The following is a 27,599-nucleotide window of genomic DNA, read 5'->3' as shown; positions in this document are numbered from 1 at the left end:
TATAACTTGTGCCCTTGTTTGGAAACAGGGCCAAGGTTGCTGTAAAGCAGCTCTGAAAGTGAACAAGTTATTGTTAACTAAAGTGGTAAACACTTGTACAGTTTCACAATCAATATTTCATACTGCCTTGTAAGTTCTAGGAGCATATAGATCTAAAACAAGACTGGGTATGCAAGCCTCTTGAACTGCACTTAGTCCATACAATGTGTCATAAATGCAGCAGTTTGCTAGATAATTGAAAATATTAATCAGATTCTCAGATTTGTCAAAGTAAGTTAAAAGGGTTGACTATTCTAGATCCATTAAGAAGATGACCCTGATGAATTGCCATGTACGTAAATTGACCAAAATATCTTATTCCTTTGCTCTAGATTGGTGTTTCTAACACAGAAGGAAAACAAAGTTAAGAACCAATTGACATGAGTGAAGCTCTGTTCTGAGGAACTCAGTCAAAAATCTAAGCAAAGTTACGTTTCCAAGTGTTATTTTCTGCGGTGGCTATTATTTGATTCTAAAAAACTGAAGGTTATATTGAATTAATCTTCTAACTTGCTAGAAAATCATAGTTCAATATTATTTCTATCTTCACATATCCTTTATTAAACTTAACAAGAAATAGTTTGGTAGCACTTTAAAGACTAACAAAACATGTAGATGGTATCATGATGCTACCATCTACATATTTTGTTAGTCTTTAAAGTGTTACCAGAATATTATTTGTTTAAGTTTATCCTGTACAGACTAACTCAGCTACCCCCTGAACCCTTTATTAGTTAAGGATAGTTAATAGAACTAAATTTTAATGTGAAAGTCCTTTATCATATAAGGAGTCACAGGTTGTGTAGTGAGGAAGGCTGTTATCTATGGGACCTCTGCCTCATGTAATCTAGAAGCTGGAAGGTGAAACTGAGTGCCTGAAGACAAAAATTACCTTTTAGTGAAGGCAATAAAAGGCCACCTAGCAGAACTGATTTCTCTGCCTCTGTCAAACTTTCTACCCTGAAATCAGAATTTTGGCAGGTGGACATTAATTGTGCAGCATCTGGCAAATTTCATTGTCTTTCTAAGATTGAGATAACAATACTCTTACATTTTCAGCTCCCCTACAAGAAGATCTCTGTTAATATCTGTAAAGCACTTGGACTTTGGTGATGACTCACTATAACAAACATCAATAGAAATGTATAATTCTGTATTCAAAGCAAAGTTTAGGTATGTAGAAAGTAAGACCATACTCTAAATCAGGGCTACTCAACTTTGGAAGCCCCAGGGGTCGCAATGATATTAACAGCCCATGCAATGGGCTGCAACTTAAGTGCGATTGCATATACAGTACATCCAAATACATATGCAAATAGATTATTTCACACTGACAGGCGTGAATACAAAGATTAAGGCAAGGCTATACAACATGCAGGCCCCATTTAAGTCAGTTCTACTGATATACAGGCAGTCCCCGACTTATGTCGGATCCACAGTTACGAACGGGGCTCCCCCGGAGGACACGGACTGCGGGACCTCGTGGTCCTGCCGCCCGTGTACTCCGGGGCTTTCTCCGCATCTCCCTGGTCTGCAGACCAGGAAGACGCGGAGCAAAGCTGTGGAAGGGCTCGGGCAGCGAGGCAGCCCAGGCGCGCCTGAGCTGCTCTGCTGCCGGCTTCCCCGAGGCTTTGCAAAGGTGCGGAGGGGCTCGGGCAGCGAGGCTTTGCCCGAGCCCCTCCCCCCGCAGCTTTGCAAAGCCTCGGAGAAGCCGGCAGCGGGACAGCCCAGACGCCCCGCGGCTGTCCCGCTGCTGGCGTCCTCAGAGGCTTTGCTCCCCGTCTCCCTGGCAGACCAGGGAGACTGGGAGCAAAGCCGCGGAGGACCCAGGTGGCGGGACCACGGTGCGTCTTGGTCCGCCGCCCGCGTCTTCCTGGTCTGCTGGGGTGGGGGGGGGGGCGCAGCTAGTACGCCCCTCTCCCCCCCCCCCAGCAGACTAGGCTTTTCTCCAGACGCCTGTGGCAGAGCAGCTGGGGCGCTGCCGGTTGGTTCCGCAGCACCGCTCTGGGCGCTACTGGAGCATCCCAGCAGCACCCCAGCTGCTCTGCCCCAGGCGTCCCCAAGTCAGCCGCTACTGAAACTGACCAGCGTTGACTACAGGAAGCCCGAGGCAGAGTTGCTCTGCCCCAGGCTTCCTGGAATCAGCTGCTGATCAGTTTCAGCAGCAGCTGACTTGGGGACGCCTGCGGTTCTTAAGTTGATTCTGTATGTAAGTCAGAACTGGCGGTCAGTTTCAGCAGCAGCGGCTAAATCTGGATGCCAGTTCCGACTTACATACAGATTCAACTTAAGAACAAACCTACAGTCCCTATCTTGTACGTAACCCAGGTACTGCCTGTATATAAAATGCAATATTTACCCGATCTCCACCTACATGACAGCACTTTTAATGAGCAATGACAGTCCAGGAATTCAACTATTAAAATGCATCTCAACAGAAGACAATTATATTGAATTGCTGTTGTGGAACATGTTCCTAGTGGAGGCCATTTTCAAAGGATCCCACCTGCGGGCCGCATGTTGAACACTGCATAAACCCAAACTGGACCATGGGCCGCAAACAAACAGACCATGGGCCGCATGTGGCCTGCGCGTTGAGTAGCTCTGCTATGGTTGCCACGTGTCCGCTATTGAACCGGACAGTCCAGTATTTGGACTTCGTGTCCGGTAAACAAATTGAGAAAATACCGGACATATAAATGTCTGGTATTTTCTAATTAAGGAAGTTTTTCTGCATTTTCCGGGCCTAGCTCAGCACCCAACAGAAGCCTGCTCAGGATACACGGTAATTAAAGGGGCTGCAACCGCATTTTGGCTCCACCACTAATCTCCAGCCCCCCAGCTTTCCCTGGTTACTCCCCGGCACATTTATTTTTTGCTCGACAAATTTTTGCCCAGTATTTTTTTTAAACCATCTGGCAACCCTAAACCCTGCTTTAAATTATCAGGCTAAAAATAAATATTTCAAAGCTGCCTTCCTTTCTTAGTGCTGCCAGTCCTGTGCATGTGATGAGCATTGACTTCGCTATCTAGAAAAACTTAAACAAATACTTCTGCAGCACCTTAGAGATGAACAAAAAATGTGGACTGGAATCATGAGCTTTCGTGGGCACAATTCACTTCTTCAGATGAATGGAGTAAGGGGTCCAGGATCCAAATAACTAACAGAGAAAGAGAGGGGATGGAGAGGAAAAGAGAAGGGGAAAAATATATATTGTCAATGAGGCTACGTCTAGACTACAGGGTTTTTGCGGGATACCAGAGGTATAAACCCAGCTACATCCAAGGAACGTGTTTGCTCTTCCGGAAAAAAAAAAAAAAAAAAAAAAAAAAAGCAGAAGAGCAAACTCACTCTTTCGGGGAGCCCTTTATGCCTCATGAAAAGAGGAATACGGGCTCCGCTGAAATTGCGGAGCTTTTTCCGAAAAGCCCCGTAATCTAGACCTAGCCTTAGAGAGCAACCATGCTAGGTGAAAGGTCCCAAGCATGTGCACGCTAGCTTTGCCTTAGCTCAACATACAGGATATGGCCTTGTGTCAGTCCCTTTATGAAAAGTCCCTTGTGTTACAGCCAAACCGCAATACAAACCTTCTGTAACTTATTATAATAAACATATTATAAAACCATAAGGAAATATTAAATCTATGTATCTATAGGCAAGCAAGCAGGTTAGCCTTATAGGCTACAGTTATGCTTTATTCGTATCATAAGCATATTTTCATAAAGAATATGGATTGGAATGTCTCAGCATATATTAGTTGGGGTCCTGGGAAAAAATAGTATATGATCATGCAATTCAAGACTTAATTCTTGTGCTTCTGAGGTTTCTTACAGCGATTAGAAAAATGTCCTGTCGGCGTGGTTAGACACTGGAATACATTGCCTAGGAAGGCTGTGGAATCTACATCTCTGGAGATATTTAAGAGCAGGGTAGATGGTCATACCAGGGATGGTATAGGCAGTGCTTGGTCCTGCCGTGAGGGCAGGGGACTGGACTCAATGACCTCTCGAGGTCCCTTCCAGTTCTAGTGTTCTACAATTCTATTTATACATTTCTTGCAAATTTACTTAAAGTCCTTTGTTTTTTTTAATGAAAACAATAGTTAAATACAAATAGTATAGTGCAGGAGTGGGCAAAATCAGGGCCAGGGGACAGATGCAGCCCACCAAATATTTCTCTAGGGCCTGGTCAGCTGATTAGCAGAGGTGCATACTTACAGCTGGCAGCATGCCACCTTGCTGCACCCCATAGCTGAGCTGCTCCCAGGATTCTCCTGCTAGCTGTGCAGAGAAGACGGGAGTGCTGAAGTCAGGGTGTGCCCCTGTACCCCTTCTCTGCAGAGCAGGAGTCAAGGACAGGGAGAGAGAGAGAGAGAGAGCAGAGCTGCTCCAACCAATCATGGATGGTAAGTGATTCAGAGAAGTGACAGTCTTAAGAGGCAGTACTCTGTTGCTAAGATTTCTCTGCTCCTGCTCTCTCATACACACACTCTTCCCCCCTCCCCCCCATACTCCATCTCAACACAATGGGCAGGGTGGAGACAACAGAGCAGAACGCCAGCTGTTGGCTTGGCGTCAAGCCCTGAAGACAGCAGTAAGGTTGGCAATACCATATCATGCCATCTTTCTCTGCTGCTCTTGGTGGTGGCTTTGCCATCAGAGCTGGACTCCTGGCCAGCAGCTGCTCTTCTCCAACTGTCCAACTCTGAAGCGACCACCCTTGCCAGATACAGCACAGAAGTAAGGGTATCAGTACCAGCGTCTCCCCTACTATAACCTAACATTGCGACCATCCCAAAACTCTTTGGCACAGGTCCCCTACAATTACAAAATCATGACACTTCAGATTTAAATAGCTGAAATCATGACATTTATGATTTTTAAAGTTCTATTACCATGAAATTGACCAAAATAGATCACAAATTTTGTAGGGTCCTTGGTATGACCCATAACAACTTAACAAGAGGCTCTGAAGTGTAATCAAGACAATCTACTTGAATGTAAATTTTGAAGAGATGTCACAGGCCAGCAATAATTAACCCATTTATTTGTAATAAATAATCAAGGAAAAACTTTAACAACAAATAGTCTAGGAACACCTTAAAGACTAGCAAAATATGTAGATATCACCATGAGCTTTCGTGGGTATAACCCACTTCTTCAGATGAAATCAAAGGTAGGGTAGATTGTCAAGTGTATTTATCTGTCCACCTCTATCTTTCAGAGGGGAAGCCGAGTTAGTCTGTTACAGGAAAAAAAATTTAAAAAAATAGTCTGGTAGCATTTAGTTCTGGACTTCCAACACTCCAGTCATCTGAAGAAGTGGGCTGTGCCCATGAAAGCTCATGATACCATCTACATGTTTTGCTAGTCTTTAAAGTGCTATCAGACTATTTGTTGTTTATGTTTTACCTAATTCTTGTTAGAGTATAACAATGTGATCTAATTAGCTTATAGATGCTAATCATGTTCCTGTATCAATGCTTCGTTACTGTATTCGGTTTACTGAAAGATCAAAAGGAGATATCATTTAGATGGGACTTGTTGTTAGCAGTATTATCCTAATTTCTCGTTGAAACTGCAATCTCACATAGTAAACTACCTGTGAATGATTTTGACAGTTTGAATGGCTAATTGCCTTATGTTAATGAATACCATTAGCTTACTTGTATATGCATTGGAAATAGAAGATTAGCTTCACAGCAACATTCTGCATTGCCCATTCTTCATCAGCGAAAGGTCCTGCTGGGACAATTGCTGTCAAGAGCCTTATCACCTTGCTAAAGGACTATAAAGAAAAAGCCCCCACTGCACCATCACTAGAGTGCTTAAACTTTGAAAGTGGAAAAAATATAATTCATAAGAATGAGATCTTCTAAACAATTACTGTATTTAGAATAACCTTAAATTATCAAAATACAGGACTATGTAGCACTTTAAAGACTAACAAGATGGTTTATTAGATGAGCTTTCGTAGGCCAGACCCACTTCCGCAGATCAAACAGCAGAAGAAAATAGTCACAACCATATATCTGGTGTAGCTGAAACAAAATACAGGACTATATAGCACTTTACATTTCTATCTTAAATTATCAAAGAATGTAAACAAAGCTACACCCGGACTGCCTATAGAACTGTAATTTCTAAATGGATTCCAGAAAGACACACACTCATTAGCAGCCTCACCATCTCAGTTATGCAACTGACATAAGAACTTTCATATATCTGTAAGTATATTTTTCCCCTTTTATTCATGTCTAAAACTAAAAGTTTTAACAAAGGATTGGCAGCTGTGTGGCTATTGGGTAAGATTTCTAACTCATATTGACCTGGGGATTAATGTCCAGTCCTTTGGAACTGGTGGATATAACATATTGTAAGTCTGGTTTTCAGCAGTTACTCACTATATTAGTTTATATATAAGTTTTTCCTGTTACAGACTAACTCTACTACCCCTCTGAAGCTTTTATATTAGACCAGTCTGTTTAGTTGAATGTTGAGCACTCCAGCTCTTGAAGGGAACTATATTCAGCTTCCTGGTAACTAGTGGTATTACAGAAGCTCTTGGCTACTAGCATGGTGACTCTAAAGAGAGACTAAACCACCAGTATCTGGGACCATCTGCCCTACTCCTTGCAGTATTCCCCGATTAAGCATTCTTAGTGTGGCCCATCCAGACACATGGAGGCAGAAGCACTGCTTGGATATGTAGAGAGCCAAGCAGGATATATAACCCAAAGGTTCTGGTACAGTTTGACTTGCCTAAGCAGTTCCTCTCAGTCTACACTGGGTGGGAAAAAGGGCCTCCATGGGCCAGATTCAGACTGCAGAGGCCCTGCTGCTCCCCTGCCCCAGGCCAATCAGGGCCTGGGGGTGGGGGAGCTGCATGAAACTGCCTTCACCCTGCCCCAACCCTGCAAGGAGCCCACTGCACTTCAAAGTACCACATGCTCCTCGCAGGGCGGAAGGAGGCTTCCCCCACTACCCCACTCCAGGCCCTGATTGGCCTTGGGGTGGGGGAGTGTGCCAAGCCTCTTCCAGGGCATGGGTGACTAGCAGGAAGGGGGGGGGCAAAAGGGCTGGCTCATCCCCAGACCAATCATGATTGGTCTGGGGTGGGTAGCCCCGCCCCTTACTGTTTAGGTCCCGCCCCTTCTGGCGTGACCCAGATGCTACTTCAAAAAATTTTGAAGTGGCCCCCCAGGCAAAAATTATTGCCCACTCCGGTCTACACTGAGAATTAGAGTCATGCAGTTTATGTATTCCACATTCTGCTGTAAGCCTTGTGAAGTGTAGGCATACCCCTCCCAATATACCAGTGACAAGACCCTGAAATCTAAGAGACCCAACTTCACAGCTCCTCTCCACATAGAACACGAAGGGAAATTGAGCCTAAGTCTCCTATAGGCCATGTGAGTGCCCCAACCACTAGGCTAAGGCAGTACTGCCACCACCTCCTTCTCCTCCCACTACCATTTTGTGAAGGGTATTCATTCTGAAAAGCGTTGACCAAAATGATTCTGCAAATTCATGTTAAATTCCCAAACAGTTTGGAGCTACCATAACTGCATTTTTCAGTGTTTATGTTAAAGTAAAAAAATTTGAACTGCTCTAGTGATAATGGCAGAGCTTCCCAGTGAAAATTCGACCACCATATATTCTAGCACTGCTCAGCACAAATCTAAGAACACATCCTGGTGCTTAATGTCTCAGTTTACTAAGTGCTTTGTTAAATCAAGGCTTAATCCAGTGGCAGTGGCCAGCAATCTGTCTACACGTGCACTCCCAATGTAGCTAATACTAGAATAGCTGACCGAGCATTAGCAACAGCAAAAGTTTCAGGTTGTGTGCACACCAGGGACTTTAAGGTTCAAACATTCTTGTCCTTTCTACTGTGAGCTTGTAAGGCTGTCAACTCACATTTCATATCCTCTATGGTGTCCTCCAGAAAAATAAGGAAGGGAAAAAAACTTTATATTTCTAATATTTGTATAGACGCACATAAGCAGGTAAGTAATTTTTTAAAATAAAAGCCTTTTTTGCATCTCAAATAAATAAGAAAAGGCATACATAAAAGATTCCCCCCTTTGCAAATGACATTTTTTTAAATGAACACAAGTTCTACACAGAACTAATTGAAAATTGTTTGATTACTTTTCTTCACAAACAATTCACAAAATACTCAAATTTATTCTTACTTTAAATAATGCCCTGATCTTACAAACGTGCACATATTTAGCTTTCTACAAACAGTACCAGCATTCTTCACATGTGCAAAGTGAAGCATGTGCACAAGTGTTTGTGAGTTCACAGCAATACTGCCCTGATCCAACACTGCACTGAGTAGTCCCAATTTTTTAAATTAAGCATGTGCCTAAGTGCTGTGCTGGATCAGAACCCATGTGCTAGACATAGATATAGTTTGAAAACAATTCATTGAAAATACTCAAACTTCAAAACTAATTCTGCACTGCCAAGTCTAGTTGGCAGTAGTGTTGGTCCTGCTCCCTCACTGGAGGACTTCTGCAACTGTCCAAAGAACAGAAATTGCAAGTGTAATTACAATAGAATAAATACATTTAAGATACTCTTTCAGCAAACATTTGAGCATTCAAGCTTTAAAAAAAAATCCACTTTTAGATATTCCTGCTCTAGACATTCAGGGACAGCAAACAAAAAGAGTCATAAATATGGCTGAATTGAAATTCACTTTCAAAATTCAAATAAATATTAGCACTACGTTTCCCCTCTATCACTCTCCCTTAGCCATAATATTGCTGTGTTTTTAAAAATTCAGCATGGTTATTTTTCTCCTCAGGTCCTTCTAGACAATAGATATATTCCCTCTCTCCTCAATATCTGCCCACCACAAACCTGAAAATCAAATCAAAACAATGCCATTCTTCATAAGAAAATAAATTACTTTGATCTTTTATATTCCATTCAGATTAGCCTCAGTAAAAAGCAAATCATTAATCTGTTAATGCCATTATAATGTTAAAAAATAATATGACTGTCATCTAGCTGTGGTTTTAATTAATATAGTTTGGTGGAGTTATAAGTAATTAGCCAAAAAAATTCCGTTTCACTGCAGGACTGAGTGAAACTTTGAAATGAAGCTTTGTTGTATCTTCATGCCATGCCCTCTAACAATGAACTTTAAAAGGCAGCAATTTCTGCATGATACAATGATCGTTTAGTCAAAATGCTTAGTCATTTCATGCAGAGCAGCAGAAAAGGGGAAATTTGCTGTATATCATATTACTTCACCACATTCAAGGCGGTATATTGTTATTGTATGTATGTATCAAAACAAGAAGCTCTATACAGAAATATTTGCAGTTTGTAACAAACGTACAATTATGCAACAGTAAAATTTCATGGGATACAAAAGTAGTCCTGATTCCAATCTGTCTTCAGGTGGCAACAAATATTGCTCTTCATTGCTAAGGTATAGAAAATACAGTAGGTGTAGTTCTGGAAGTTCTCTGACTTTCAGAAGATACAATGTATACAATATTACACAACATGCTTTTGTCCTTTTGCTAAAAGATATTTGTAGCAAAGTGCAGGGGTAAGCACCACTGCCAGAATCAAAGCATAATAGGAAATGATCAATGGAATATGTAAATCAAATATAAAAATATTTTTAAAAGTAAATATTTAATTTCAAACTTTTTAAAGCGTCATCCACTGAGGTGTTAAATGAGCAGCCAAAAGGCTATAAAATGAGAAATCTGCTGGGTTTTTTGACACAGGGTTTCCAGGTGACATTTTAAGTTTTCTGAAGATAATCAAGTGGACCATTAGCACAAAGCATTGGCTCAGATTTTTAAATAATTTTACATTAAGGAAGAACAAAAGTAAAGATAAGTCTCCATTAAAAGGCACAGCATTCTCCTCTGGAACAGACAGCAACAACTCTGAAAACAAAGTAGCAGTTCATGCTGCAGAGAGAGTTTTTAATGAATTTAACAAATCCAGTATAAAATAAAACCAACCAACCAAAGGCATTAGGGTTTTATGCCATGTAACAGAGACCCTTTTAGGCTTTCTGACACGTATCAAAATGTCTCAAAACTGATTTATGTCAGTTCACCTACCTATTCCATTTCTTTGCAGGTTATCTTTAAACAATATTCCATTAATTTAGAAACATGTGCTAAATTGCTAATACCCCCATAACCAAGGAAGACTTAGCACATGTGGAGTACATTAGGTCTGATCTTGTAAGCAAAACCTCCACAGGAGTGAACATGAGTTTCTACCTAAATAAATGTTGCAGGATTGGACCAATACCACGTCATTTTACTGGGATGGAGGGAGAGGGCCCTGGTTTGGCTCCAGTGAGCACAAGCATGGCACATGCAGAGCCCCAACCTACACCAGAATTTGCTCTGTGCCTGTTTCCCCTCGTCAAGTGGTTAAAAACTTTGAAATGGAGAACTGCCATGGTAGAAAGAGGAGAAGCCTGAACTGATGATAGAGCTTCACCTGAGTCAAGGAAATGTTGGGAGTTAGCATCCAGGCACATGACTATCACCACACTGCCTTCTTGGCTCCAGTATTCTTTCCCCAGTCTTCATTTCTCCTGCTGTTTTTAAGATTGCAAACTCTTTGGGACAGGGAGTGTGTCTTCCTCTGTATTTGGAAAGTGCTCAGCACAGCTTGGGCAATATCAGGATCCAACAATAATCATACTTATACATAACTTTTGCCAAAAGTGAAAGTATAAAACTGAAGGACCAGATAAGGCTAGGTGGAAAATTTAACTCCATCCCTTCAAAGTGACGAAGACACACTTAGGCTTTAGAAAACAAAACAAAGCATCTCACCCAGTTTGAATCTTGAGTTACCGCAAGCCAAACTAGCTCTGGAAAAAGACAGTAATCTTACAATACATAAACAACTAATCCACTATTTTTATTACCCTGTCTGGCTAGCCTGATGAAAGATGAATTGCAGCATTCACTGAATGAATTGTGCTTACAGTCGCATCTTTTGCAGTTTTGCATAAAGAGCTTATCAATGTCAGTCTGGTCCTTCCCTGCCTGGCAGCAGTGTTCCTGAAGCACACAGCAGCTTACTGCTTCACCAGAGCAGCAGTCACTCAGCAGACTGCTGTATACCATATTTGTTCCTCTTGAGTTCGTTACCTAAGAGACACAATAGATTCTCTTCCAACTGGAACCCAGGTTTTCTGAGTCACGACACAGTCACTCATATCATTAAGCTGAACTAGAGTTGTCAATTTTGGCTGGATATATTCCTGGAGGTTTCGACTCATGACAATCTTTAATGAAAAGGATTAATCTTTAAAATCCTGGAGACACCAGAACAATCCCAGAGGGTTCTCAACCCATCCCAAAACTGCAATACATATTTAATTTTATTGCATTTATTTTAATCTGGCACATGCTTCATATATTGCAGAAGCATTAAATTAACATTAATAATTATTTACAGTGCTTGAAACATGCAGAGGAGAAGACATAACCAAAGATTGTGAACAATCTAATTTCAGACTCCATGAAAAGATTAACAGAATAAGGAATATCTGCCGGGGGGGGGGGGAGGACAAGGATTATGTGAGGACTTATATGCTTTTTAAGTATAAATTACAATTTTGAGGGGTCTTTAGTTGGCCACTTTCTTATATGGCTCACAAAAGTGCATCTTGAAGAAACATCTAAATAAGCAGATGCCAGCTCCACCAAAGTACTCCATGAGTAAGAACAGCATAGTGTGCATGCAGGGCACACTCTCACTCTCTCTCAGATTGGGGGAGAAATGAACAAACAAGACAGAAGCTGGTGCTGTTGGCATAAATAAGTGTCATGTGCAACAACAAAAAACACAGTATTTTTATACACACACACACACACACACACACACACACACACACACACACACACACACACACACACACACTCCTTCCCCACAAAGGATGTTCTTTGAAAGAAGGAAGCTTATTACAGCAGAATTCAGTCCAATGATATCAGGTGGTATCAAACAAGTAAAGCTTCAATTCTGTCACATGTATTTTTAGTTAAAAAAAGTCAGGGACAGATCACAGTAATGAACAAAAATTCACCAAAGCCCACAACTTGTCACCGACTTGGGCTGGGGACAAAAGAAAGCACTACTGTGGCTGCAGCTGTTCCAGCCCCACTGCTCCTCCTGCCACAGAGGACCCAGGGACCTTGTCAAAGGCTTTCTGGAAATTTAAGTACACTGTATCTACTGGATTCCCCTTGTTCGCATGTTTCTTGACCCCCTCAAAGAACTCTAGTAGATTAGTAAGGCATGATCTCCCTTTACAGAAACCATGCTGACTTTCATCCAACAAATTATGTTAAGAATTTAATTGTCAGACACATAGATTAACTACAGTTTCAACTAATTTGCTTGGTACTGACGTTAAAATTACCTATCTGTAATTTCCAGGATCACCTTTAGAGCCCATTTTAAATATTGGCATCACACAAGCTATCTTCCAATCATTCAATACAGAAGCTGATTTAAAGGATAGGTTACAAACCACAGTTGTTAGTTCCATAATTTCAGTTTTCAGAATTCTTGGGTGAATGCCATCTGGTCCTGGTGTTACTGTTAAGTTTATCAATTTAGTTCAAAAGCTTCTCTAATGACACCTCAATCTGGAACAGTTCCTCAATTTGCCATGTAAAAAGAAAGGCTCAGGTTTGGGAATCTCCCTGACATCCTCAGCGGTGAAGACAGAAGCACGGTGTTAATTTAGTTTCCCCGCAATGACCTTATCTTTGAGTGCTCTTTACCTTTAACTGCATACCTTCAAAGTGACCAAGACACACTTAGCCTTTAGAAAACAAAACATCTGGGAAAAAGGCAGTAATGTTGCAATATAACCAAGTTAGTCATTTTTAAAGGAACTGTCAGTGTAATTTATTTATAAATATGATTGAAATATGGAGTTTAAAAATTACATGCTTTCATCATAGCACACAGTATATTCCTTTTTTAAAAAAACTATTACTGCTCTTGACTAGTTTATGTTTTATGGCCAGGTATCTGAGTATTAGGTCTATATGCTCATCAACCCCAAGAGATGGATTCAGGTCTGGTGTAAATTGTTCAGTTCAGTATCCCCACCCTAAAAATAGCTGAGGAGAATATTTGATACTACTACAGCGGTTTCTTCTCCCTCCACTATTTTCCTGCCATAAACTTTCCCATAATGTGTTTTGAAATTATTGAGCAGCAGAATTAGGTCTATTCTACAATTACAGTAAGTAGGTTCTGAAAGGACTGTTTTGTTCAGGAACAGACAAATAATTTTCATAGTCATTCATTTCTACGGCAGTGAATGCATTTCCAGTATTTAATATAAAACCAAGTACTACATTAGCAGCTTTGTCTCTTCACATCATTTTGATTATGCTTCAATATGCCATGTTCTCTCTCACTTAAATAGCAAGTTTAACAAAGATCAAAGAACAATTCTCAATGGTGCAACACAAAAGCTTCTTGAAATACATTTTTAGAATCTCTGGTAAAAGAATTTGTATATTGTGTCAGTTGGATTTGTTTCAAGTTTTGCCTTACAGATCACAGAATCCTAGGGCTGGAAGAGACCTCAGGAGGTCATTGAGTCCAGCCCCCTGCCTAAAGCAGGATCAAACCCAACTAAATCATCCCAGCCAGGGCTGTGTCAAGCCGGGACTTAAAAACCTCTAGGGATGGAGATTCTACCACCTCCCTAGGTAACCCCTTTCCAGTACTTCACCACCCTCCTAGTGAAACAGTTTTTCCTAAATTCCAACCTAGACCTCCCCCACTGCAACTTGTGACCATTGCTTCTCATTGTTACTACTGACAACAGTCTCTCTCCATCCTCTTTGGAACCTTCCTTCAGGAAATTGAAGGCTGCTATCAAATCCCCCCTCACTCTTCTCTTCTGCAGACTAAATAAGCCCAAATCCCTCAGCCTCTCCTCCTAGTTCATGTGCTCCAGCCCCCTAATCATTTTGGTTGCCCTCCACTGGATGCTCTCCAATGTGTCTACATCCTTTCTATAGCAGGGGGGCCCAGAACTGGATGCAATACTCCAGATGTGGCCTCACCAGTGCCAAATCACTTTTCTAGATCTGTTGGAAATGCTCTTTCTAATGCACTCTAATATGCCACTAGCCTTCTTGGCTACAAGGGCACACTGTTGACTCATATCCAGCTTCTCATCCAGGGGATTATCCACTGTAATCCCCAGAGGCTTTTCTGCCAAACTGATGTTTAGCTAGAAAAAAAAAACAAACAGTCTTGCAGCAACTACAAAATATTTAGACGGTATCATGAGCTTTCGTGGACACAACCCACCTAGCCAGTCAGTCCCCAGCCTGTAATAGTGCTTGAGATTCTTCTGTCCCAAGTGCAAGACTCTGCACTTGTCCTTGTTGAACCTCAGATTTCTTATGGCCCAATCTTCCAATTTGTCTAAATCACTCGGGACCTTATCCCTACCCTCCAACGTAGCTACCTCCCCCCCTAATTTGGTGTCATCTGCAAACTTGCTGAGGGTGCAATCCATCCCATCATCCGGGTCATTATTAAAGATATTGAATAAAACCGGTCCACGAACCAATCCTTGGAGCACTCTGCTTGAAACTAACTGCCAACCAGAAATCAAGCTGTTGATCACTACCCCTTGAGCCCAACAATCTAGCCAGCATTCTATCCACCTTACAGGCAATTTATCCAATCCATACTTCCTTTACTTACTGGCAAGAATTATGTGGGAGACCGTATCAAAAGCTTTGTTAAAGTCAAGATATATCACATCCACTGACATCTCCATGTCCAGAGAGCCAGTTACCTGGTCATAGAAGGCAATCAGGTTGGTCAGGCATGACTTGCCCTTGATGAATCCATTTTGACTATTCCTGATCACTTTCCTCTCTTTCAAGTGCTTAAAAATGGATTCCTTGAGGATTCCCTCAAAGATTTTTCTGGGGACTGAGGTGAGGCTGACCGGTCTGTAGTTCCCTGGATTGTCCTTCCCTTTTTTAAAAGATAGACACTACCTTTGCCTTTTTCCAATCATCCAAGACTTCTCCAGATCTCCATGTGCAGGGCTCGACAAATCATGCCACAGGTGAGTAGATTACACCTCGGAAGAGCCGGTGCAGAGCCATCTGTGCACGAGCAGAACGATCTGCGCATGCGCAGAACCACACGGCTGGCGAGTAGAGCTCGCCGCCGCTTGGCAAGCCCTGTCCATGAGTTTTCAAAAATAATGGCCAAAGGCTCTGCAATGACATCTGCCAACTCCATCAGCACTCTCAGACACCATTAAATCTGGCTCCATGGATTTGTGTATGTCTAATTTTTCTAACTACTTCTTAACTTGTTCTTTCTCCACCGAGGGCTGCCCACTTCCTTCCCATACTGTGCTGCCTAGTGCAGCAGTCTGGGAGCTGACCTTGTCTGTGAAGACAGACCAAAAAAAATCATTGAGTACCTGAGCTTTTCGCACACCATCTATCACTAGGTTACCTCCCTCATCCGGTAATGGCCCCACACCTTCCCTGGTCACCCTCTTATTGCTAACATACCCGTAGAAACCTCTTATTACCCTTCACATCCCTTGCTAGCTGCAATTCCTCTTGCACTTTGGCCTTCTTGATTATACCCCTGCATTCTTGAGTAATAAATTTATACTCCTCCCTAGTCACCTGTCCAAGTTTCCACTTCTTATAAGCTTCCTTTTTGTGTTTAAGCTTACCAAGGATTTCACTGCTAAGCTAAGGTTGGACGGACTGAAAAACATCTTCCAAACATAACCAAAAGCAGGGGTGGGGGAGGGAATGTAACTAGTTCTTAGACAGTTAGGTTCTAAGACCTAGAACCTTGTAAAAATATTGTATTCTATATACACACATAAAATGAAAAAATATTTTATTCTTTAAATACACATGGCTTCATTTTTCAGGAACTGATTCATAAACACAAGAACAAGGGAACATTCAGTGGAATTAAAATTGTGAAATTCAACCTTGTTAAGAGGCATGGAACTCAGTGCCACAAGATGTGGTTGAGGCCATAAACATAAGATTCAGAAAGGAATTGGACATTTATAGGAGTAACAGGAATATCCAGATTTACAATGAATGGCTAATGCTAACAGGTTTTGTAGTAGGTATTTAACCTCATGCTTTGGTATTTAAGAAAGTCTCTAATTATAGGAAAATAAAAGGATACAGTAGCATGGAAGACATGTTACCCAACATTCGACTAATACTTCAAAGTAAGGTCTAAGAAACCTTACAGCTATTGCTGGATGCTGTCAAAGACAGGATACTTACTAGATGGGCAAATCAGTGTAATCTAGTATGGTAGTTCCTATATTACTTGTCTACCACTAACTTAGTTGCACGTGTATGTGCAGTACCTCTGCAGCTCCATCTTTTTAATAGCTATTTGTGTTTCAAAGAACAGCAAATATCCTAACGTGTTTATATTTAGAGCTACATTTAAATTAAGGCATAAGGGATTTGAAGAAAAAAATTAAATTATATAGGAATTCTCAAACTAGCTATGTAAAATCCCGTGTAACTGGTTAATTGGTTAAAGGTGAAATTTCATGTTTAACCAGTTAATTAATTAAGGGGGGGGACGCTCCCCTGCCTGTGGCCCACTGCCACAGGCAAGGGCTGCTCCAGATGTCCAGAGCAGACCCTGTCCATGGCTGGCCCTGTGGGGCTGGAGCAGCCTCCTGCCCATGGTGGTTGGGGAGCTGCTCCAACCCCACCAGTTAGTTAGAACTGGTAAACCTCACCCATTAAGGGTGACACCAACTGGTTAATCTTTCACATCCCTAATTTGCACCAGTTAGGACTGAGAAGACATTCCAATAGAAGAGAGAGGCAGAACTCCTGCAATTTACCTTAGAATATCAACAGCTCTGATGTTTGTCCTGCCAATCTGAAGCATCACTATTGATCTACCATGATTCATTCAAGTGCAAAGAAAACAAATTAAATAGAATCAGTAAAATCAATTTGAAACTCATTTATGTTTTAGTATTGTTTAATACAACTAAATACCTACTAAATATCTCTCTCTCTCCCCCTCTCCCCCGCCCCTCTATTCTTTAGCTTAATAAAAACATATAGCAAGATATTTGTTTCATATAGTTGGTTCCATCAACTTATTTCAAAAGATCAGTATTTATTAATTAAGCCTCTGCACATGCCAGTTATGGAGGTATTCTCAATGTCGCTTCATATACACAGAAACTAAGGTACAAAAATTAGATCACTGTCCAAAGTCACACAAGTTTGTAGTAAATATTAAATGCAGTTAAATCTCCTGACATTTTTCCTTACCTGCAGGATCATCTATCATTCTTCTTTTGTAAGAGAGCCTTCTTTATGTGTGTGAGTTCTCTTTGGCCCTTTCTAAACTAGATTATACTTAACTGTGTTATAGATGGGATTGAAAACTGTCTTAGTTATAACAGAAGCTGTGTTCACACCTAATAAGTTACATCCCACTACCTATAATGAAAGAGTAAATTTCTGAAAAGCAACTTAAGACTAGTTTTCTGAAGTGACTTGGGGCTTGTCTGCATAGCCTTGCAGCATGGACTACAAAGGCAAGAACTGCAGCACATATTAAAGTGTTGTGCTGTAACTACTCAGTGTAGATCCAGCTATGATTTCAAACAGAATTTACATTAACATAAACTAGGTACCTTTTAGTTCATAGTACAAGGTCTGCACAGGACAGTTACACTTCAACTCACACTCCTGTAATCAATACTGTGGAGCCACATAGACAGGATCTTAGGAGTCTAAATGCTTAAGCTGCTTTTGAAATTGAGAATTAGACTATGGGTAAAGTTTCCAAAAGCACTTATGACAAGTTTGGCTAATAAGTTTTTTTAAATGTATTTGTTCACGCAAGCATGCCAGGTCAGTAAATACTGCTGGAACATCTTTGCTGAGCAGTGCTCAACAACCATTTATCCAACATGATTAGAGCTAACACAGTTCAGAATTAGAACAGCCAGCCACTTCACAATTTATCTTTCCTAACCCAAAACATCCCTCACTTAGGTAAAACACACTGCATTCATAATATTCTTCTTTGGCAAACAACTGCTAAAGATCCCTCTTTTGTTTGTTAAGAACTTACACTTAGCATGAGTTTGACCCTGCTTTAAACCATGACGACAAATCTCATATCCTCTTATACTCAATTCAGTAATGGACTTTCACGCGTCACGTATTGTGAAATCTCAATGCACACTAGATGTACAATGTAAAGTAGATGACAGGCAAATTCAAAAATTAGTCTCCTTTGTGATATGGTTTAAGAGCCCACACAAAGAGTGATACAACCATGGTTATTTTAATAGAGTCTCCTCACCAATGCCTTTGCCAATATAGCCAATTCATTTTATATATGAGCACACATGGGCAACATACATACACATCTACAAATAAGTGTATGTGTTATTTACATTTACACACACCCTGATAGTTTTCTAACAGATCATGAACACTCCTTTTTCTCCTTACCTCTTCATATTTCACTTCACACACTATTAAATTGCACCCACCTATGGGATAAAATGCAGCGCTGTTTAACAGTGCACAACAGCAATTTATTCTGGATAGGATAACCATTTACTATCTGAAATTACATGGGGGAATTTTAGGTGGAAGGAATGCAATTACCCATGTCAGAATTTGGCCATGATGACAGATTAAATACACTTATTCTTGAGAAAAATGCCATGAAATCTTTAGCAATTACAGATGGTCAGGACCTCAATTTTAAGTATCTTCCAAAATAGTGCATCTCTGTGACATGATGCCCCTAGTACTGACTATAGTTATCTACTAAATCACCATTACTACTTTCTGCAGCCATACAGTTAAGAGTTGAAGAGACCCTAAAGCAAATAACAAGCACTGCTTTTTAATGCATGTGAATTCAAGACTAAAGAAATAAAGTACAGATGTATTTATCCAACCTTATTTACTGACAAAGGATGAAAGTGAAACAGGTACAGTGGTTGGAAATGATTTGTCCAAGGTCAAATAGTAGGTCAATGGTAGAGTCAGCCCTATAAGTTGGATCACACAATTGAGATGGTAGTTGTGGTCCCCTGTTCCAAACCAGAAACTAGACTAGAAAGCATGGAGGAACTGCAGAGTTGGTACACCCCATGAACACAAGTTTGAGGGATTATGGATTCCACAGTACACAATCCCACCTATTTTCCTACAACAAACCTATTTAGATAGTCACAGGAATGGTGCAGATTTAACTCCATACTTTGTTTTGGCCAACTCATAGGCTTGCCAATTTTCTACTAGCCAAAAATGTAACACCTTTGCCCCACTTCTCCTCCAATGCCCCACCCCTTTTGAGGCCCCACGTCCTGCTCGCTCCATCCCTCACTCCCTTGTCTCCTGCTATGCCCACTCTCTCTCACTCGCTCATTTCCCTGGGCTGAATCAGGGGCTGGGGTGTGGGAAGAGGTGACGGCTCCAGATAGGGTGCAAGTCATGGGGTGGGACCAAGGGATTTGGAGTATGGAAGGGGGCTCCAGGCTGAGAAAGGGAGTTAGGGTGTGGTAGGAGTAATAGGTTCTGTGCTGGGGGTGCAGTCCAGGGTGGGCCCAGGGATGAGGTATTTGGGGTGCACGAGGGTGCTCTGGGGCTGGAACTGAAGTTTGGAGGGCTGAAGGAGGACCAGGGCTGGGGCAGAAGATTGGGGTGTGTGGGGGCTCAGAAAGGTACAGGATCCAGCAGTATTTATGTAACCCACACAGCACACCTACTAGGTGTAGTGCATATCCCTTGTAGTGGTACTTAGACCACTTACAGAGAGAAAGAATTAATTTGCTCTACAGCCCTAGTTAAGAGCCAGATGGTTTTTAGCTCAAACTCTAGACTGGCTCATGCACTAAGCTCCAGAGTTCCCAGGTTTGGTTCTGCCTGTCTCGTGTTACCTTAAACAGCTCCCAGAAGCAGCAGCTCATCCTCTCCCCCTGCAGCTCCTACACGCAAGTATGCGGCTCTGTGTGGTACCCTATCTGCAGTAGCTGCCCCCACAACTCCCAATGGCCACAATTCCAAGACAATGGAAGTGACAGGGACAGCGCTTGGAGTGGAGACAACATGCAGAGCTCCTGCTGGCTACCCCTATTCATAGGAACTGGGGGGAAGGGAGGGAGGGACATCCCAGCTGCCTCCTTGGAGCTTCACAGCATGGAGGCTAGCAGGGAGCCTGCCAGCCCTGCTGCACAGCACCGCCAGGCAGTCAATCACACAGTCACCAGTGTGACCAAAGCCAAGGGGATCCCTTTTCGACCAGGCATTCCAGCTGAAAACTGGACACCCTACCAACTCATCATGTTGATTAGTTATTACAAATTTACGGCACAAAATCCATAAGTTAAACCTCTCTAGTCCAGCACCCTCAGGACCTGACCTTTGCTGCATCACAAAATTTGCCAAACTATAGAAGGTCAAAATTGTCTAGCAGCATTACCAACACTTCCATGGCTTACTAGGCTCTTAGAAGACATTTAGGGGTAAATTAGAGCTAAACAACAGCACAGAACATGAAAGCCAGGACTGGTGACTCTAAACAAACTTTATAGGTCCATGGGAAACTTGGCCACACACATAAGCAGACACATATGTGGCTAACTAAAATCATACTAGACCACAGATGTTGCCAAATCAGAGTGCTGGACGAGAAGTGTACAGACTTACAATCTTTCATTCAAACTCAAACAAAACTTGTAATGAACAATCCAGCCAAGGAAAATAGAAGGCCTTTAAAGATATGGAAACTAGTTTCAACACAAATTTGTTCCTTGTATGCGAACATCAGTTTAATTATGATAGGCTAGCGTTGTGGGGGCAAAACATTTGTTTTATTACTGTTAAAAAAGTTACTGCTACCTATTTTCAACATCATTAGCACAAAAATGTACATCTTGTGCTGTAATTTCCTCAAACTACAGAATTACTATGGCACTTCCAGCTGAAAATGTTAGCGCCTAATACTTGATGAATTAACACTAATTTCTGCACAGTCTGTGGTAAAAAAATGTTGTAGAAACTTGCTCAGCCACACCATCTGAGAAATCTACCATAAACTAACAAGCATTGTACATTTGCAGTAAACAAACATTTTAAAAAAGTCAATGATACAACTCCACAAAGCATACTTAGTTCATTTATTTTGAGAGATGTAGTTTAAGGGACACTGCCAGCTCCTATTTGAACAGACACCCAACAAGAGCCTACAAAAGGTAAGGCCAATGGAAATTTGTTCATGGCTTTCCTTTTAATTTCATTTCTTCTGTTCTTATACAAACACTTCCCTGGTGGGTTTCCAAACCAAACACTGCTGCATTGCACTACTGCATGAGAACCTATAGGTGATGTCAATTCGAAACAAATGCTGAAAGAAAAATGAAAGTGACTATATTATTTTATCATCCAGAGACAAATGTATAAAAGTAAACAGAGTGGAAAGAAAATGCATTTGTAGCTGTCTTTCAGCTTTACTAAGTGAAAATGTTATTATTAATGCAGAGGAACAAAATCTGCTTACAAAAAAAAAATGAAGAGGCCAAGTTCACTAAAGACAACGTGCAGCCTGAGACAGATTCTCAGGGTGGGGAGAAAAAAAAATGGATTTAGTCTGCCTTTGTGCTTCCACATATTTTGGTCTGCGCAGCACCAGTATGGTATGGACAGATGAGACAGGGAAGATAAGATACCTTCTCCATGTAGCAGTAGAACCTCCTGTATCACATGGCTATGTCAGTCTAAAGATTAAAATACTGTTTGTAAAGGTAGCTATAGAACTATTGCATGATTAAGGGAAGGTTCTACTCTATGTATCACACCCAATCAATGTTTCCCACAACATGACACATGATAATCTACTATACATGTGAGAGCGAGAGAGAGTGTCTGTCCAAGAACTCCTCTTAAGTGGTAATGGCTAGGACCACCAAATTCGGTATGCAGCTTCCTCTGATCATAACTTAAAGTAAAGTTAAGGATGTTAAGAAGCAGGTAACTGACTAATCATGTAATTGATACAAATTGTCAATAAGGGCCCCCGCTGCGGCTCTGCAGTTTAAATGTACTAGGAGCTGGGCACACAGGCAGCCCGGCTCTTACTACATTTAAACCGCAGATCCAGAGTGGGGATAGGTCCAGGCCTGAGGAGTCCTGGCTCCTGCCGGGTCCTAGACCAGCGTGCCTCTGCTTCCCCTTCCTCTCCCACCCTGCACCACAGCGACGGTGCTGGAGGGAACCGGCTTTTAAGCCAGCTCCTCCCAGTACTGGCTCCTGATTCACCACAGGGGGAAAGCAAGTAGTCTAGCAGTGACTCGACTACCCAATAAGCCTAGGCTTATTGGGCAGCCAACTCATCGACTAGTCACTTACCTCCCTCAGGTAAGGTTTTGGTCATGCCAGGACTATGGAAATTGCCTGGTATACAATTGTTTCTCATAAAACATAAAGAAAGGAGTCTGCCAGTAGACACTCTTGTACTGCAGAATGACCACAGATGGGCAAGTGCATCGGTAAGAGTAGCCAGCTAAGGACTCTGGATGTTGCCAGACACCATACACAAGGTAAGGTTCCCATGTGGGTGAGCCACTGCCCCAGCAAGCCTCAGGGATTGGCCAGTCTCCTGCATCCCAAAACCCTGTCCTGAACCCCCAGACACTGATTAAAAGGAATAGGAATCCACCGCAGACACAGGCTGCTCTCCATGACTGGAAGAGACCCCGTCCACAGCAGGCTCCCCATGGGGCTGGAGCAGCTCCCAGCTTCTGGCAGGTGGGGAGCTGTTATAGCCTCCATTGGTTAACCTTAAGTCTCAACCAGGTGAGGCTTACCAATTACCAGTTAGCCATTCACATCCCTATCCTGCACTGAGGCCCTCCTCACCTCTCAATCCTGAGTCCTGAATACACCCCCCCTCCCAGCCCTTTGCCCTGAGCCCCTCCCACACTCACATTCCCAAGTCTCTGCCCTGACTCCTGCACACCCTCAGTCTCCTGCCCTCGAGTCCCTCCTAGAGGACCCAAGCAACACCAGGTAAACATGCTTGTTGTAAATATTCACAGTTTTGTCACTCATTTTGAAATAGTTTGTATTAGAAGAAAGTTAAAAATAGACACTGAAGTTACACAAGAATGGCCATACTTGTCAAAGCAGGATGCTGGGCTAGATGGGTTAGTCATGTCAGTGCTGGATGCTTCAGGGGGAATTAATAGCGAAAGACAATATTCCAGCGATCTATCCCCTGCAGTCCACTCCCAGCTTCTGACAGTTGGAGATTTAATTTCCTAGACACTATTGTGGTCACCACCCTCCCAATATTTTAATTTTTGCTCAACATCTCATGTATTACCAGTTACAGCACTGGCATATCAAAGTGTTACTGTGAAACCTTTAGTAGGAGCTGATTACAACAGGAAAAATTTAGCAGTGTGCATGTACACACACGAGAGAGTATTTTTTAGTCCCATAATAATACCTGCTCCGTAACCTCAAGCAGTGTTCATCTCAGTGGAACTTCGAAGTCAGTAAAATTCGAGTTTTAAAGCAAGTGCAACCATTATTAGTCATTCCATCTCTATAATGCTGACAGTTATACAGTGATAGTCTAGTATTTTACTTTGCTCAAATTTCAGTGTTTTTCCAGAGAACAGAATACCGTCTCATACTTATTATTAATACCCTCATACCAAAAACGCCCAATAAAGTCAATTGTCTAAAAACAGACAATAGTGTTTATAATTTTAAGATATTTAGAGCAAAGCTCCCTCCTCCTCTCTAATCCATAATCTGTACTGTATGTTCTGCACTTGTTCCAGTAACTTAAGAAAAACTGAATGCAATGCAAGGGCTGCAATTAGCCAGTGCAAACCATGCAAAAGAGAACTGCCTCCTGAATGGAAGATTCTTGCCCTTAAACTGGGTGATGCAGAACATACAGCATGTTCTTTCTTTGCTGCCTCATTTACTAAAATAAAGATCACAAAGCCAGAAATGCTGAAAATTCAGGCAGCAGAGGTTCTGAAAGGCACTGAACCAAACTGTAAGCCCAGTATAGGATAGAGCACACTTCAAGCCAAGTTCCAGCACCTACGCGCAAAATTCAAATTTTTTTTCCCTATGGGAGGGAAAATACAATTACACTTATTGCAAGTACAAAACAATGTGATTGTATCGTACAAGGTACAAATAAGTATAGACTGACTCCAGAACAAACAGAAATCCCCAGAACCAGATCCTGCAGCTATAGCAATGACTTCACTACCATTAATAGCAACTGTAGTGAATAGGGCTATTTGTGTGAGTAAAGCTATTCCCATTCCCAGGTGGTTATAGGACTTAGTACTGGAATATTAAATAGAGAAGACAGGATGCACTCAAAAGTCCAGATTAATTTTTCAATGCACCCTCTTTTTTAAGATGATCACTTTTCTTCCATTTTTCCCTACTCAATGGAACCTGAGCTGTGGTACCTCACAATTGGGAGAGTCCCAGAGGTCAGACCCCCGCCCGAGCCCAAACATCTGCAGCACAGTTAAATAGCCCCTTATCCTTAGCTGTGAGAGCCTAAGTCACCTAACATGGGCCAGACATTGGTATATAACTGATACATACCCAGAGAGGCTCCTCTCAATCCAGGAGAGCAAAATAACAGCAAAATGCGGCTGTGGGTTCCTCTCACCCAGGAAAAATTTTCACCATCCAAATAAATTTTTATTTAATCTAGATTCAGTATGCTCTACTTCGTGTCTAGTTATTTACCAGATTTGCATATGCCAATGAAACACTAACATTTGGAGTCCTCTAATAGGTCTTCTCTTTCAATGCAAAATTTCACCTGTCTCTGAAATTAAGGAAATCCTGGTTAGAGACAATCAATGCAGGTGAGGAATATAGAGCCTAGTTTTTTTCCTCCACTGAGCTGAGGGGGAACATGCATATTTTATATCACCATATCGAAAGTAATTCTAAAGCAGTGCTTAGTCACACCTGTCACTGACTGAAATTTGGAATTAATCCTTGAATATTCTATTGTCTAAATGAGGCACTAACAAAACTGACATATCAAAGAGATGAAAATATTGACTTTTTTTACATATGTTCACAGATTTTCATACCATTCTTTGTGTTTCTCTGTAATCCAAATGCTTTATTTCTAATTAAAGAAAATTCCAGCAGCACTTATTGATGAACAACCTTAAAAACTTCAAAACATTTAGCTCTTATACTTTGCTGTGTTAGATCGCAAAGCATGGATCTTTGTATCATTATTCCCATTTTATAGTACAGAGAAACAGATTAAGTGACTTGCCTTTGGTCACATAGCAAGTCAGAGTCAGGAACAGAACACAAGTCTCATGGCTACTAGTCCTATGTATTATTCAGTGGGACATAATGCCTTGCTAAAAAACAAAACTAACAAAAAGGGATTTTCACAAGTCCGTTCACTTGAGAACAATTCCACTGCCTTCATATTAGATGGTTTTCAAAGTGTGATCTGTGATCATCTCGCAGGTGGGCCTTGGGAGTTTCACTGGTACTCCAGCCCTGTACCCACCCTGCGAGGCTGGAGTGCCAGCACCGGCTTCCTGCTGAGGGAGGCAGGGAGCTCTGAGACTCATGGCTTGGATCCGGCTTGCAGGGGCAGGAAGCAGCTCCGTAAGCTGGAGGATTGGCAGCACAGGAAACTGCTCACCCAGTGGCTTTCTCCACTGCTTCCATTGGCCAGAATCCTGGCCAATGGGAGCAGTGAGGGGGCAAGGAGCCAGGTAAGCACCTCATCCTCATGCCCAACCCCTATCCCTCAGCCCACTCCTGTACCCACCCTCCTCCCAGACCTTGCATTCCTTCCTGCACCCTCCATCCTTCCCAGACCTCACATCCCCACTACCTCCTGCACCCATTTTCTCATCATGGGTGGTTGGCAGGTGGTCTGTGGAAAGGATTGCATTGAGCGGGGAGAGCTGTGATCCAAAAAGTTTGAGAACTACTGTACTAACCACTGCAAGCAGAGAGAGGTGACCAGTTTGTTCGAGAAAGCATACTGAAAACAGCAGTTTGGGCATGTGTAGTGGCATGGCATGCTTAGGGATAGCCATTGGAGTGCAAGCCCACCCAACCTCAGGTATAAACTCAAGTGGCTAATCCTAACTGCTACCTGTGTCGCCGTGGCCATCCTGTTATTTTTTGAACAATCAGCTTGAGCAGAGATGACATATCCGACTCCCCAGGCTCAGAGGCTAGCCCCCAACTGCTGTAGACATACCCTAAGAACAAAGTAGTAGTAATACACTGATAAAGCTGGATTGTTCCCTATGGATTCACATACAGAAGTCACACACCTCCTTTCAGTGTCACACCACTGAAGCTGCTTAGGGGTGGAGCTTCATAGGTATGTCTGCCCTACACAGATCTGTGTCTGGTTAGTCAAAATCATGCTAGCAGGGTGCAAGCTTGCACTGTGGACACTGTAGCAACAGCAAAGACTTAGAAAGCCACTCAAGCTCAAACCTTGGGACCAGGTAGGCTTAACATCTTGATCTATCATCCTAGCAGCAACATTCACACTGCTATTTTTAGCACACTAGCTCAAGATGCACTAGCTAGAGTCTGCATATGCAAGCTGGGAGGTTCACTCCTACAAGCAATGTAGGCATATTCATAGAGTCCTGGGGGAATGCAAGAATGCCATTATCTTGCTCCTCAGCAATACTCAGATCAGAGCGTTCCAGACAGATGATACAACAGTGAGCTCTACTGCTACATTGTATGGGCCACATAGCTCCTACTGGAGCCTTCCACCATATATGCCAGCAGCAGCTCTTCTTGCAGCAAAAATCCTTGCAGTTCCCAGAGGTCTGTGGGGGTGGTAGGGTCTTGGATGCTCAGAAATCCACAACACCCATTCTCTTCTACTAAGACAGAGCTAGAGAAAAACTGCAAGGTGAATCAAAGATGACAGCAATCTGGCTCCTGACTAGGGATATTAAAATTAATCAAATAGTCAACAGAATTCCCATCAACTATTTGATTAGTCAATAAGAGCACCTTCACTTTGAAATGTAGCAAGAACCCGCCCACTCCTCCACACTGATCTATGCAAACCTCTGCACATGTGGGGCACTCCACATCCATCTGTATTAGCTTGTATCCAAGGTGCTAAAAACAGACTTGCATTAGCACCTGTTGTGCCACTGGCACTGAGAAAAGTATAGTCTAGTTGTCAGAGGATGACTGGGGATTTTTGGTTACATTTCTGGCTCTGTCACATACGCGCTATGTGAACCTCGAAAAATAATTTTAACCTTTCTATACTTTGATGTCCTAATCCCAAAAAAGGGAATAAATCCTTATCTTGCAGATTAATAATGATTAAATTAGGACAGTGAAGATTCTTTATTGTGCTTTGAGATCTTCTGATGGTGCCACAGAAGTGACATATCTAGAACTGTCTAGAAATTTTCCCACAAA

General features: G+C 42.0%; 1 protein-coding gene across 2 annotated transcripts in view; it reads right to left on the bottom strand.

Annotated features, from left to right (window-relative positions):
• The window catches only part of RAPGEF5 (Rap guanine nucleotide exchange factor 5), a 216,196-nt gene that overhangs the window by 187,427 nt on the left and 1,170 nt on the right, over positions 1-27,599 (bottom strand). The window lies entirely within an intron of this gene.

The sequence above is a fragment of the Pelodiscus sinensis genome, chromosome 2, assembly GCF_049634645.1.
Source record: "Pelodiscus sinensis isolate JC-2024 chromosome 2, ASM4963464v1, whole genome shotgun sequence".
Lineage (NCBI taxonomy): Eukaryota > Metazoa > Chordata > Testudines > Trionychidae > Pelodiscus > Pelodiscus sinensis.
Note: the sequence above shows the minus strand (reverse complement) of the source record. Positions and strands in the feature narration are given on the sequence as shown.